Source organism: Palaemon carinicauda, chromosome 18, assembly GCF_036898095.1.
Source record: "Palaemon carinicauda isolate YSFRI2023 chromosome 18, ASM3689809v2, whole genome shotgun sequence".
Taxonomy (NCBI): Eukaryota; Metazoa; Arthropoda; class Malacostraca; order Decapoda; family Palaemonidae; genus Palaemon; species Palaemon carinicauda.
Window position 1 is genome coordinate 23,998,676 of NC_090742.1, and position 13,078 is coordinate 24,011,753.

Sequence of the window (13,078 nt, forward strand, 5' to 3'; positions counted from 1 at the left end):
TAATCCACCTCAGCATTCTCAGCTCTGTTCTCTCAAGCCCACATTTCAGATCCAGTCATTAACACTGGCCTTATTACTGTTCTATATATCTTAGAATTTTAGCTTCATTGGCATTTTCTTATCATATACAACTCTACCATTCTAATAAACTTCTCTATGAATTTCCTCTTCCTCAAGCACCAAAACATCACATATAGTATCATTATTATTATTATTATTGCAAGTTAAGCTACAGCCCTAGTTGGAAAAGTGGGATGCAATAAGACCAAGGGCTCCAACATGGAATATAGCCCAGTGAGGAAACAAAATAAGGAATCAGATAGAAAAGTGTGCATGAGTGTACCTTTGGGAAAGAGACCTCTAACCCAAGAAAATGAAAGACCATGGTACAGAGGCTATGGTCCTACCATAGACTGAAGAACAATAGTTTGATTTTGGAGTGTCCTTCTCCTAGAGGAGCTGGTTACTATAGCTAAAGAGTCTCTTCTACCCTTACCAAGAGGTAAGTAGCCACTGAACAATTACAGTACAGAAGAACTTTTTGGCTATCTTAGTATTAGCAGGTGTATGATGAAAGAGGAATGTGTAAAGAATAAGCCAGACTATTCGGTGTATGTGTAGCAAATAAACAATAAGCCGTAACCAGAGAGAGATCCGGCGTAGTACTAGCTGACAAGTCAAAGGCCCCACTAACTCTCTAGATCTACAAAAGAACAGGAGAGCTTCTGATTTCTATCTAGTCTCTTTTCATTTAGTTGCCTTACTATAAAGATGACATCCATAGTCCCCCTCTCCCCTCATTAATCCATACTGCTGTTTCCCAACTTTTACCATCTTTCTTCTAGTACCCTCTCTAAAATATTCAACCCTAAAATTGCTGCAATTAGACATTTGATCATATCTCTCATATAAACACAATGGTAATTTTAGTTAATATTTTCTAAGTTCTAAAATCTAGATTACAATATCTCTCTTTGTCCCAACCATGACTTCATACTACGACTGCCCTTACTTTATTAAAGAATATCATAAAAATATATTCACCATATTCTTAGTATTTTTTTAGTTAGCTTTAAACAAATTCAGTACTAAGAGTGTATGTCATCTTGATGATCTTAATGATGTAACTTTCATCAGTGCTTTAGGAATGCATGCTTATCGAAATTTCTAAACTGTTGAAATTATAGGATATCCCCAAATCCCCATCACCCTATTTATAACCAGTTCAGTTTCAATTCCACTTTGAGCTACATCTTTTAAGATTCATTCTGTGTTCTTTAAGTTTCAAAGCTAATATTTTATGGACATATAAGCTTTCTTAACTGAAGAGAAAAAAGCAAATGCAAAGGTTTCTCTAAATTCTGCAAAGTTATAACCTCCGCACCTCCATACTACAGAGAAAAGATGAACTTTAAAAACCTTACACTGTTATCTTGATGTATGTTAGATTATGGTACATGAGCTACATACATAAATCGTACAATTATGGTGAAGTAGCCTAATGATCTAGGCCTATTATGATGCTATTCTTTTATCTTTTCCAAACAGTTATGAAATCATTTGGTTTTCTGGTATATTAACTTCTTTTCAGGACTACCAAGGGTCAGCTACATTTACCCCCTTTGCCTATGCTACACTGATTGAGTTTCAGCATCATTAGATACAAACTATTAGTGGAGCATAATGAAGACACTTGGGGAAAACTAGCTAAAGAAAAAACTTAAATAAAGAAATACATACAGTATACTGTATTTTACTTTACATAAATCGAGTACTGTATATACATTTTAAATACTTTTGGTAATTACAGTACTAAACACATTAATTTTTGGCTAACTTCAAGAACCAATTTCTCCTGACAGTTTATTTAATGTTTTAGGCTTTTAGCCACTACTGTTAGAGATAACCACTCTATTTTCATAACCATATTTACAACAGTTATGGTGGGGTTGAAGCTTCAGCATGGACCCAATTTTTGGATGGTAAAAAAAAAAATAATTGTACCAACAGGAATAGTACAGAATTTATTTATCATAAAACTGTAAAAGTAAACAGAAAACATATTGTTCCATTACAGTCGGCTCTCTGGCACGAAAATCGAGAATCCGCAAATGCTTGCTCCCCTAGGGATGGGTCAACGCATAACCTAACTCACTGCCCATTGCTTAAGCGCGGTCGACTAAAACACTCAGTAATCCACTATTCTGCACTATATTGTATTTACATTGTTGCTATTGCAGTAAAAGTATTGTAATACTGTATGAACACACTTCAGTAACTGAACGTACAATACTGTGCACCGTACGACTACACAGAACAAGAGCCATCGCCACATTCATACGTGGATACTGTAACAACAAAACACTATTGTTCTTAGCTAACAACACTCGCTAATTCTATAGTGTACAGTACATTACTGTAATATATGTACAATACACCTTAATTAGCTAAGGTAACATTCATGAGTTATCTCTGTTTTCGGCTGGTCGATTTGTACCGTTCCAACTTACCATAAACATGGCCTATGGGCTATCTACATTACAACTGTAAAGTACAGTATAGTATTTTGTATACAGTATTGTACTGTAATTAATATAACAATAACACTAATACACAATGAATACGCTAACATAATAAAACTTAAAAAGAAAAAAGTATCAGTACTGTACAACACCACTAATTGTTTACATATGGAGTTCTAAGCAGTATATCCGAAGCAAGATGCAACTCTTGAGGCATCGACTGTTTTTCGTGTGGGGGATTGTAATGTATGTACCACACTTTAAACTAAAGTCATTATAAACACATTGGATATGTACAGTGGAGGCTTTTTACTTCACAGCGTGATTCTGAACAAAGTGGACTGAAGTGGGAGATACATATGCTAGGAGAGAGGATGTAAGAGTGAGATTGAGCCAGCGAGAGATGGGTTTGTGCTATGTGTTGAGAGGAAAAAAGCGCTAAGCAAGCCGAGTACAAAGGAGAGCAGTCAGCTAGAAATCATTGGGCCGCAAGAGTACTTATCGTGAAACTGTGAATGAATGAATCTTTATTTAATAGGCTATACGGTTCTCTGTATAACGAGAACAGAATCTGGGATGATAAAACCCACAAATATAGAGGGCTGACTGTACATCTACATGCGGCAAGGTTAATTTCAAGGTTACATTCTAACATAAATTTTCCCTGGTCTATGAAACTTGGTCCTATTAGGTAAGAGACCTTGCCACTTCCAAGCACCTATCTTAACTTAACCTGACCTAGAATGCTAATACTGTATATCATCAATATACCATAAATTACTGTAGCCTAATACTGTATGAGGATGCAACGTAACCCAGGGTACCAAATTTAACCTGGCCCAAATCCAATCTGAAACACCTCTAAAAAATAAATGACTTTGAGTATCAAAAACCTAAAATGCTTACCTTAATTTTCATGGGAATATCTTTGATGCTATTTAAGCTTTCAGAAATCCTGCTCACAGGAAACTTTAGCTCACGCACAGGAGTAAATTTCCTTCTTAAGAATTTCTTACAATATCAGTATAGCACTAAATTGTTTGGTGAGAAGTTGTACCTAACAAAATGTTATAGTACCGTAATGTGCAGTTCAGTATTAGTATATGTAATTGAAAATCAATTATAATGTCATTAAGATTTGATTATGAAGTGCAAAGATTTGCTTATTTTCACTAATTATGCTGTAACAAGGAAATCTACTTTTGTACTGAACACCAGCAAGGAATGATAACCAAGACTCTGTGTCTGGTGGAGAATAGAAGAAATCAAAGACTTTACTACTAAAAATGAAATGCCTCAGGAGGGTTACACATTCTATTTACTTAGTCAAGAAAAGGAAAATAGAGGTTTTAAATAACCAGGGCAAATTAAATTCAGTGGTGTATTCTAATTTGACACAACCTGAGGCATCAAATCCTCCCTGACTAAAGAAGAAGTGGGACACTTTGCATTGACCAACAGAATCCTGACCTAACCAAGGGAACCATAAATTATAGTAAAATATAGGTATACACCTTAACTTAACATAGGATAACACCTTAACTTAACATAGGATACCCCTTACTACATAACCTTAACTAAAAGAGTTTACTGCTGCCCTCTTAGAACCCAACACCCCCATCCCCTAGGTAACCTGAAGTTGGAAATCATAGGTAATTTAGCAACAAACCTACTGCCACTGTCATCCCATTTTTCAATATTCCCAAAGGAAATGGACATCCAATGTCTTTCCACATCCTAACCTGGTATTAGTTCTTATTTTCAGCATTTTCTATTACGAGTACCCAACATACCATTGGAAAAAAAAAAAAAGGAAGAGTAATTCAATAAAAAAAATAAGCTTGCAAGTACCCTCAAGCAAATGAACTCTACTCTAAGACAAGGAAAGGGCATTATACAGAGCCAATAACACTATTCAAAACTAAAGAATATCGATTTAATTTTTCGGTGTCATTCTCCGACAAGATATACTTATCATAGTTGAAGGCTCTCCTAAACCATCACCATGTGCATAATAAGCCATTGAACAGTTACAGTACCTAACCAACTGAGTGAGAGTGTAATGTGTAGTGTGCTTAGTGTTGTTGTTGTTGTTATTATTATTATCATTATTATTATTATTATTATTATTATCATCATCACTTGCTAAGCTACAACCCTAGTTGGAACAGCAGGATGCTATAAGCCCAGGGGCTCCAACAAGGAAAATAGCTCAGTGAGGAAAGGAAACAAAGAAAAATAAAATATTTTAAGAACAACAACAAGATTAAAATAAATAACTCCTATATAAACTATAACAAACTTTAACAAACCAAGAGGAAGAGAAATAAGATAGAATACAGTAGTGTGCCCGAGTGTACCCTCAAGCAAGAGAACTCAGTCTAGACATATTACCCCTAGATGTGTGAGGAAAGAGGAGAATGTGTAAGAAATATGCCTAACTATTTAGCATAGGTTTAAGCAATGACAAGAGGCCATTCAACACCCAAGGGCAATTTTTGAGAAAACCCCGCAGTTACACTATGAAGTAAAAGTTAAATGTGGTTTGAGAGCAAGATGGGAAAAAGGCAGCAGGAACAAAGGTAAAGTAGAATGATATAGCGTAAATGCAGTTAGTTGCCAAAGGAATGCCGAGAAGTCCCTTTAATAATACCTACAATGCACCAGGTGATGTATGACAAGAATCCAATACTGTACTAAACTCTATAACTAGCCTTTGAAGGAACCTATTTCTCAAGTGGTAGTAACTCCATGGGTGGCTGCTGTGTTGACTAACCTGCTACATTACACCTTTTGTTTACTCAATAATTTGGTTCCCCAATTGCATATTATGATTGATCGATTTAGAGTTCTCTGGCAACCTGACATCGAAGGTCATTGACGCCAGATGCATATCATGACCTAAGCTTTAAAATCTAGGCTATATGTACTTTTGACATCAGAATTTAACTTGACATCAGAATTCAATCGTTCAATATAATCCATCTGCTGGAATAACGGTGTAACTTTTTTCATGTGCTGTTCAGAGATACTTAGGTATAATATGAGTAAAGGCATTGCGCCCTAGGTTGGGTTAGGGAGGACATGGCAGACTTCAATATCTATGATACTAGTGATGGCGCACTGATGAAGACTTAGCAAAATAATGAGGGTATTAACCAATTCAACTCTCAGAGGTATCGCGTAGAATGTATAATGTAGGGATAGTCATAAAACTTTCTTAATGAATAGTGTAGGGTAGGTCAGTTAGGATTAAGTTTTTACTTATCTTAAGAACTGTGACCCACCTCCTACAAATGATACAAGGTACCCATATATCTGAATAGTATTACATACTGTAATCCTCTAAATCTAATAGGCATAAGGATACCGTAAGCAATGTTATAACTCATCCATCTAATAATAAGGTACAAAACCTGACAACCTAATTAAAGAATTACTATTGGCCTGTTACAGGGAGGTTATTAATTTCCATAGATAACACAAGTATAAATACAATATTATAATAAGAAAGTTTTCCGCCTGATATGTTACTTATACAGTATATCGTATAGTACATAAAATCTAAGAGGCACTACTTGCAATAGACATCGGTTTTATAAGTTAATCCGGAGACTTTGTATGTCAGCGACCAGTTCCTCACACGTTCATAAAAAATGGACATCAACTAACCTAAACTTTCCTCCCTAACCTAACCTACAAGCCCTGTCCTTACCTACTTACCTAACGGGGGGGAGGGGGGGGGGGGAGCTAACGCTCCCCTGCGAACCCCCTTACACTACCGTATTCTAAGTTAGACATAATAATACATACAGGTGGCAGCTATCATACATACACCCAGTTAATGAAGGAGCCTCTGCCGTTTATGGGGACAGCCCTTTGACCGGCCGAAAATCGAGGTAAAAAAGTCCGAAATCGGCTCTTTTTTACGGGAATGATTTGTTAAATAATGTAGATTGACGGGACAGTATTAAATTGTAAAACCGAATGTTTCTTGAAATCGAGTAAAAAAAAGTCCGAAATCGGCTTTTTTTACGGGAATGATTACATGACGTGTCCTTAAAAACTACAAACTTAACGAAGGGGTAAATATGTAGATTGACGGGACAGTATTAAATTGTAAAACCAGTATTAAATTGTAAAACCGAAGGTTTCTTAGACTGGGATGACACGGGCTCTATCTATCGGGAAAGTTGGAAACTAAGTAGGAAAATCTGCTCTTTTTCGCGGGAATGATCACGGAATGAAATATTAAATTCACTGGTTTTGTAAATGCTTGTCCCAACAATCTACATACTAGGAACCCTCTGGTCATGGATGTCGGAAATGTGCGAGAAAAATGGACAACTAACCCAAAATTCCCCTCCTAACCTGACCTACAAGCCATGTCCTTACCTTCATCGTGAACTAAACGGGGGGGCTGACGCCCCCCTGCGACCCCCCAAACACTGTTGCTAACATACAAACCCCACAAACCAAACCTAACCAATCCTAGTAGTTCCCAGGTCACTACCCCTACCCGGGGGCAAGCCCCCGGACCCCCTTCGTAAGTCTCTCTCCTACAGAAAAGAAGTTCCATGTCCTTACCTTCATCGTGAACTAAAAAGGGGGGGCTGACGCCCCCCTGCGACCCCCCAAACACTGTTGCTAACATACAAACCCCACAAACCAAACCTAACCAATCCTAGTAGTTCCCAGGTCACTACCCCTACCCGGGGGCAAGCCCCCGGACCCCCTTCGTAAGTCTCTCTCCTACAGAAAAGAAGTTCCATGTCCTTACCTTCATCGTGAACTAAACGGGGGGGCTGACGCCCCCCTGCGACCCCCCAAACACTGTTGCTAACATACAAACCCCACAAACCAAACCTAACCAATCCTAGTAGTTCCCAGGTCACTACCCCTACCCGGGGGCAAGCCCCCGGACCCCCTTCGTAAGTCTCTCTCCTACAGAAAAGAAGCTTTGGGCAGCACTCAAAATTATATCTTATCCACATGATCATATTATAGGTTACTCAGGCTTACCTTAAATTTCGTAGTCGCTAAAACCACATCAGGGCCACATCACCTGTTTTACACTTTTTACATGTACCTCTAAAATCCCTTAAGAGGCCTTCTCGAAATAAATAATGAAAGAATTCGGGGGTAACACGAGTGAAATCACGTAGATGTATATATCTGAGGGTCTTAATTGCATCAATCTGATCAATACGGGAGATAAACTCGAAAATATCACTCACAGAGAAACTATACGGAACAGGTCTATCCATCACGGCGGTTAGAGTTGGAAAGGGTCGGCTGTAGGTCAATCTCGGGTCATGGGGGGGATTAAAAATTTAAAATCACGCGGCCCACGAAAGGGTTAGTTCGATTGCTTTGTTTGACACTGGCTTTATCTGACGAAATATCTTAACTAGATGCTGGATAACCTAACCTTTGTTTGTATATAAAACAAAATAGTATTCGGCATAATTTTAGAACGATTTCGAAAGAAATAACAATCTTAACAAGAGATTAAAATGAAAATTGTTGAAATTAGCGAAAACATACGTACGAACATCGAAAACTGTTCATGCTTGCGCGACCAGCTGATATGCGAATCGAGCGCCGCCAAACGGGTGTTATTATAATCAGGCAGGAAACAATGATTGCGGGAAATTTTACGACCGAGTAAGTTGGCCGTGGCTTCAGCGTACGACGCATTGTAACGGCCTTTTTCTAACATAACATTTCATGATAAATATCCCAGCAGTATCAAATGTCACTAAACATGACGTGTCCTTAAAAACTACATACTTAACTAAGGGGTAAATATGTAGATTGACGGGACAGTATTAATTTGTAAAACCGAACGTTTCTTAGACTGGGATGACACGGGCTCTGTCTATCGGGAAAGTTGGAAACTATGCAGGAGCTACCCGTGACTTGCGTACGGACCATGCTGAACTTAGAAAATATTGCCGTGGTAAAGGTAAATTGTGTTATTAGTCAAAACGATAAATTAACATCATATTATGGTAAGTTAGAAAATTGTAAAGAACATCAACCCCATAATGAAATACGATTTGGCTAGTAATAAGAAAGATATCCCTGTCCCCATAAACGGCAGACACCCCCCATAATAATACATACAGGTGGCAGCTATCATACATACACCCAGTTAATTCTTACATAGTTTCATTAAAAATTTACCAAGATTTTACAAGGCCGTTAACTTTACACGGTTAAGAAAACACTAACATAATTGGAACCCCAATACACAGCAAACTAGCCTGGCCTCGTTAGGTTAGTCTGGTCTTCCCATAATTACCGTATAGATATATAATTTATTCATCTTATGTGGTTCTTAATATTCTAAATTACATTTCTTCATTATAAAAATAACTTTCTTACCTGAATTAAGCTAGTTTCCGTTTATAGCTCTCGTTATATTATTTGACACCTTTGTTAGTTCCTAGATGATGTAAACAAACAACAAAATACTAATATGCTCTATATTGAACATATTAGATTCTACTACATGGAACTAGAGTAAGTTTTAGTAGAGGTTCGTTATAAAAATTCTAAACAGAAAATAAATTAACATAACTACAGTTGTTTTTTTCAAAATCTCTAATAAAAAAAGATAATTTAAAAAAGGAAGTTTAATAGTAGACATTAGTCTTTTGTATTTTCACTATACGGTAATAATCGATTCAATATGAAGCATCACTATCGGAGTAAAATTCTGCAGTAAGGTAAAGTTCCAGAAACCAATTGTAATCATTGAGGAACTGAAACCATAATAAAAGATCTACTGTACTACTTACAGTGAAGAGGAGAGGAATTGGTTAATACATTCACAGACGGAAAATGTACTTAAAGTCTACCTGTAAAGTATATGAAAAGATGCACGAGTTATTTCATATTTCAGAAACTTACTGTGTGTAGGACTGCTTGTGCCATTCTAATCAGTGATCATGAAATTCGGAAAGGAATTCATAATAATGGAAATGAAATTGTGTAATGATAGGACACCTATGACATACGTAATACATATTATGCGTTACCTTGCTTCTACAAAAATTCATGGATTTGTGGCTATATTGAGAAAGAACATAAGGTTAAAAAAGTGATGGGAGAGTCTGTGGTAATTGTGCAATAAACCACGCAATAAAATAATGTATTTGTATTTTATAAAATGTGTTTACTTTTTAATACAGAATTAATAACATTATAAAAACAATCCGAATTAGAAGTGTGGCAAAACTTTGGATGTGGAAATATAGTCGCCACAAATACCGAACGTACACACACACACACACATATATATATATATATATATATATATATATATATATATATATATATATATATATATATATATATATATATATATATATATATATGATAATTTTTGCACATTTTTACGTGTTTTTCATATTCAATTAAGCCATATATATTTTGATATATTAATGTCTAGATTCTCTTAACGACCTCGGGATCAGAGCCCCAGGCGAAATCACACAAAGACAAGAGCTTGGCTCCGGCCGGGAATCGAACCCTGGTCGGCAAGCTTATATAGACAGTGACTAACCCATTCGGCCACGAAGAAAGATAAAAGTCAATGACAATTCTACTGTACTAATACCTGTCGAATTCAGGTATTTTGTACTTAGAATTGAAATCAACCCATCTTCACCATCGTAGCTAATTGGTAGTTTGTTACTTGGCATTCAATTAATGATAAATTTTGCACATTTTTACGTGTTTTTCATATTCAATTAAGCCATATATATTTTAATATATCAAAATATATATGGCTTAATTGAATATATATATATATATATATATATATATATATATATATATATATATATATATATATATATACAATTATTGATTTAAGCTGTCCCGGTTAGGAATAGTGATTATAAATGAAAAGAATTTTATACATTAATATTCTGTGTGATTATGGTAACCCAGAATTAATCGCTTAAAGCGCCGAATACTGATTTCTTACGGTTACAGATTTTCAATTAGAAACAGTATTCTCTTTGACGATGTCCAGGGCCCTGGGACATATTTTTGTTGTTGTTATAAATATAGATTACCAGAACCTTCAGGCCAGACACATATTCCTGCAATCCTGTAGCCCGTAGAAAACTACTACTGATAATATAAGTTTTGCAGGTTCTCTGTTGCTTTGTCAAACCATGTGGTCATAATGCGGTAATATTGTCTTCAGACTCAACCAAGAGTTGGCTGCTCATCTTTTCTCCTTATATGGAAGTTCGTGCAATATTGATGTGTTCATCCTCGTATTTAATTATCATACAAGTAGACTGGGCTATACAACTCTTCCTGTTTCTTTATAAGGTCTGACTAAACATTAACATACTTATTATAAGGTATATCTCTGTTGATATATGGTAAAACTACCGTTTTAATGGAAATACCTTTTTCTTTTATTAAGAAAATAAATTTACAGTTCTCACAATAAATGTTATAATTAACATATATTCACAATTTCACCTTTCACTATTCATCTAAATATGTACTGTATTCAAATTACATTCATATCGACTCGTGAATAGATTTTGAACAGAAGTTTTAGATCCTATTCCACTTAAATTAAAAGTATTTATCAAACTACTTTTTATTCATTTAAGTAATTTCGGACCAGTACTTAAAAATCCCAAGCACCTTCCCACGTATATTCCTGCAATAGAATCCGCTATTATTTTTTTTTTTAAATCTGCGTCAAAATCTAACTTTAAAATCCTTAATCTTTTACTAGTTTCCAGTTTACAACATTTAGGGTTTCAGACCGCTCATGAATGGCAGAGGAAAGGGATAGTGACAGGACAACGCCCTAGAAACTTAACAAAGTCCCCTCTCCACACAAGCTAGGACCAAGGAGGGCCAGGTAATGGGTGTTGATGACTCAGCAAGTAGAAATATATAGGTTCCCCCAAACACATCCTTAGCTTACAAGGATGGTGAGGTTGCAGACACCAAAGAAACTAACGAGTTAGCGCGGGAGTCGAACCCCAGTCTGGCAATTACCAGGCAGGGTCGTTGCCAGTAGAACACCACAACCCCAAGTTAAGAAGCAAAAAATGAAAATAATTAGGGGACAGAAATATACCATATGCATAATAGTTTCTAGTTTTTTAGTTTTTGAGGATAGCTTCGACTTCAAATACACTTCAAAGACCCATGCCTACATGACTGAGGACTATGAAATATGAAGTAGCAGATGAAGAATGGGGAAGTATTGAATTAAAAGTTCAAGCTTGACACGACTGGCGAAATCTAACCGATGTCCTTGCGGCGTAGGAGGAGATGATGATGATGATGATGATTAGTTTCTATGCATCCATCCTACAGGCATTTTATCTGTATAGAACCCGTGTATGATCTTAAAGGCCAGGCAATCTTGAAAGATGATCTGTCCAGCATCTAGATATATTCTTTCAGATGCCAAATTCGAGTATTTCTATGGGGGAAATCTAAAGGATGATCTTTGCTACGTTCCTTTGTGAGGATATATTATGCTGGATCTCTATCGTGTCACTTCGTGTGGACAAATGGTCTTATACTCTAATAGCTAGATGTATTCTTCTGGATCTTTATTTTCCATGCATTGTGTACACTTGCTAATTCTTAATTCCTCATATAGGAAATTCTTTTATGTTCACAAAGTAGTAAGTATGCTGTTGAATATTATAAATAGCATACTTGAATTGTGCTTTCTTATTCTTCTTCTTTCAACCTTATTAGTCCCGCTGTATAGCAGGGTCGATTGGTAGATTCAACTTTATTTATTTCTGCTCTTGATATCAACTCATAAATTCATGAAGACTTATTTCAAATTTGGCATTTGTGTTCCAAATGCTAAAATATGTAATTTTTCAGCCTCCAATGATTTACCTGGAAAGGTGAATATCAGTTTGGATAATTAATGAACCTACAATATATGAATTTTTGCTATATCCGGATATGATTTACTTCTAAATTATTCATGTCCCACTGGGATTGCTAATACAGTTCTTGAGCATTCAAGAGATGACCTGTTTGAAAGAGAATACTGTTTACACATGGTAGATTCTTGCAATTGAATGATAGGGTTACAAAGACGAGCTCGCTGGTATTATTATTCTGTATTTAAACGATTCGTTTTCGAATTCGATTTAGGCTACATACAACATGTCTTGGGTTAGAGTTCTGTTGCTTGAGGGTACACTCGGGCACATTGTTCTGTCTAGTTTCTCTTCCTCTTGTTTTGTTAGATTTTTTTATAGTTTATATAGGAAATATTTATTTCAATGTTTTTACCGTTCTTGAAATATTTTATTTTTCCTTGTTTCCTTTCCTCACTGGGCTATTTTCCCTGTTGGGGCCCCTGGGCTTATAGCATCCTGCTTTTCCTACTAGGGTTGTAGCTTAGCATTTGATAATGATAATAATAATAATATGCATCGTAAAAGATGTAAATGAGAAACTAAACAATGTTCCTGCGTAAGTTATGGTATTTATTCAACTAAAACAAAATAAGTTTAAGTCTAAAAATATGC

General features: G+C 36.0%; 1 protein-coding gene across 2 annotated transcripts in view; it reads right to left on the bottom strand.

Moving 5' to 3' along the window:
* Positions 1-9,017, bottom strand: part of LOC137657719 (kelch-like protein 26) — a 52,473-nt gene extending 43,456 nt beyond the window's left edge. The window contains exon 1 of one of the 2 annotated variants that reach the window (XM_068392152.1): positions 8,913-9,017. The gene's annotated coding sequence lies outside the window, so the exon portion shown is untranslated. Of the gene's footprint in view, positions 1-3,428; positions 3,450-8,912 lie in introns of those variants that run through there. The other variant, XM_068392154.1, reaches the window with a different exon arrangement.
* Between the last annotated feature and the right edge of the window lie 4,061 nt (positions 9,018-13,078).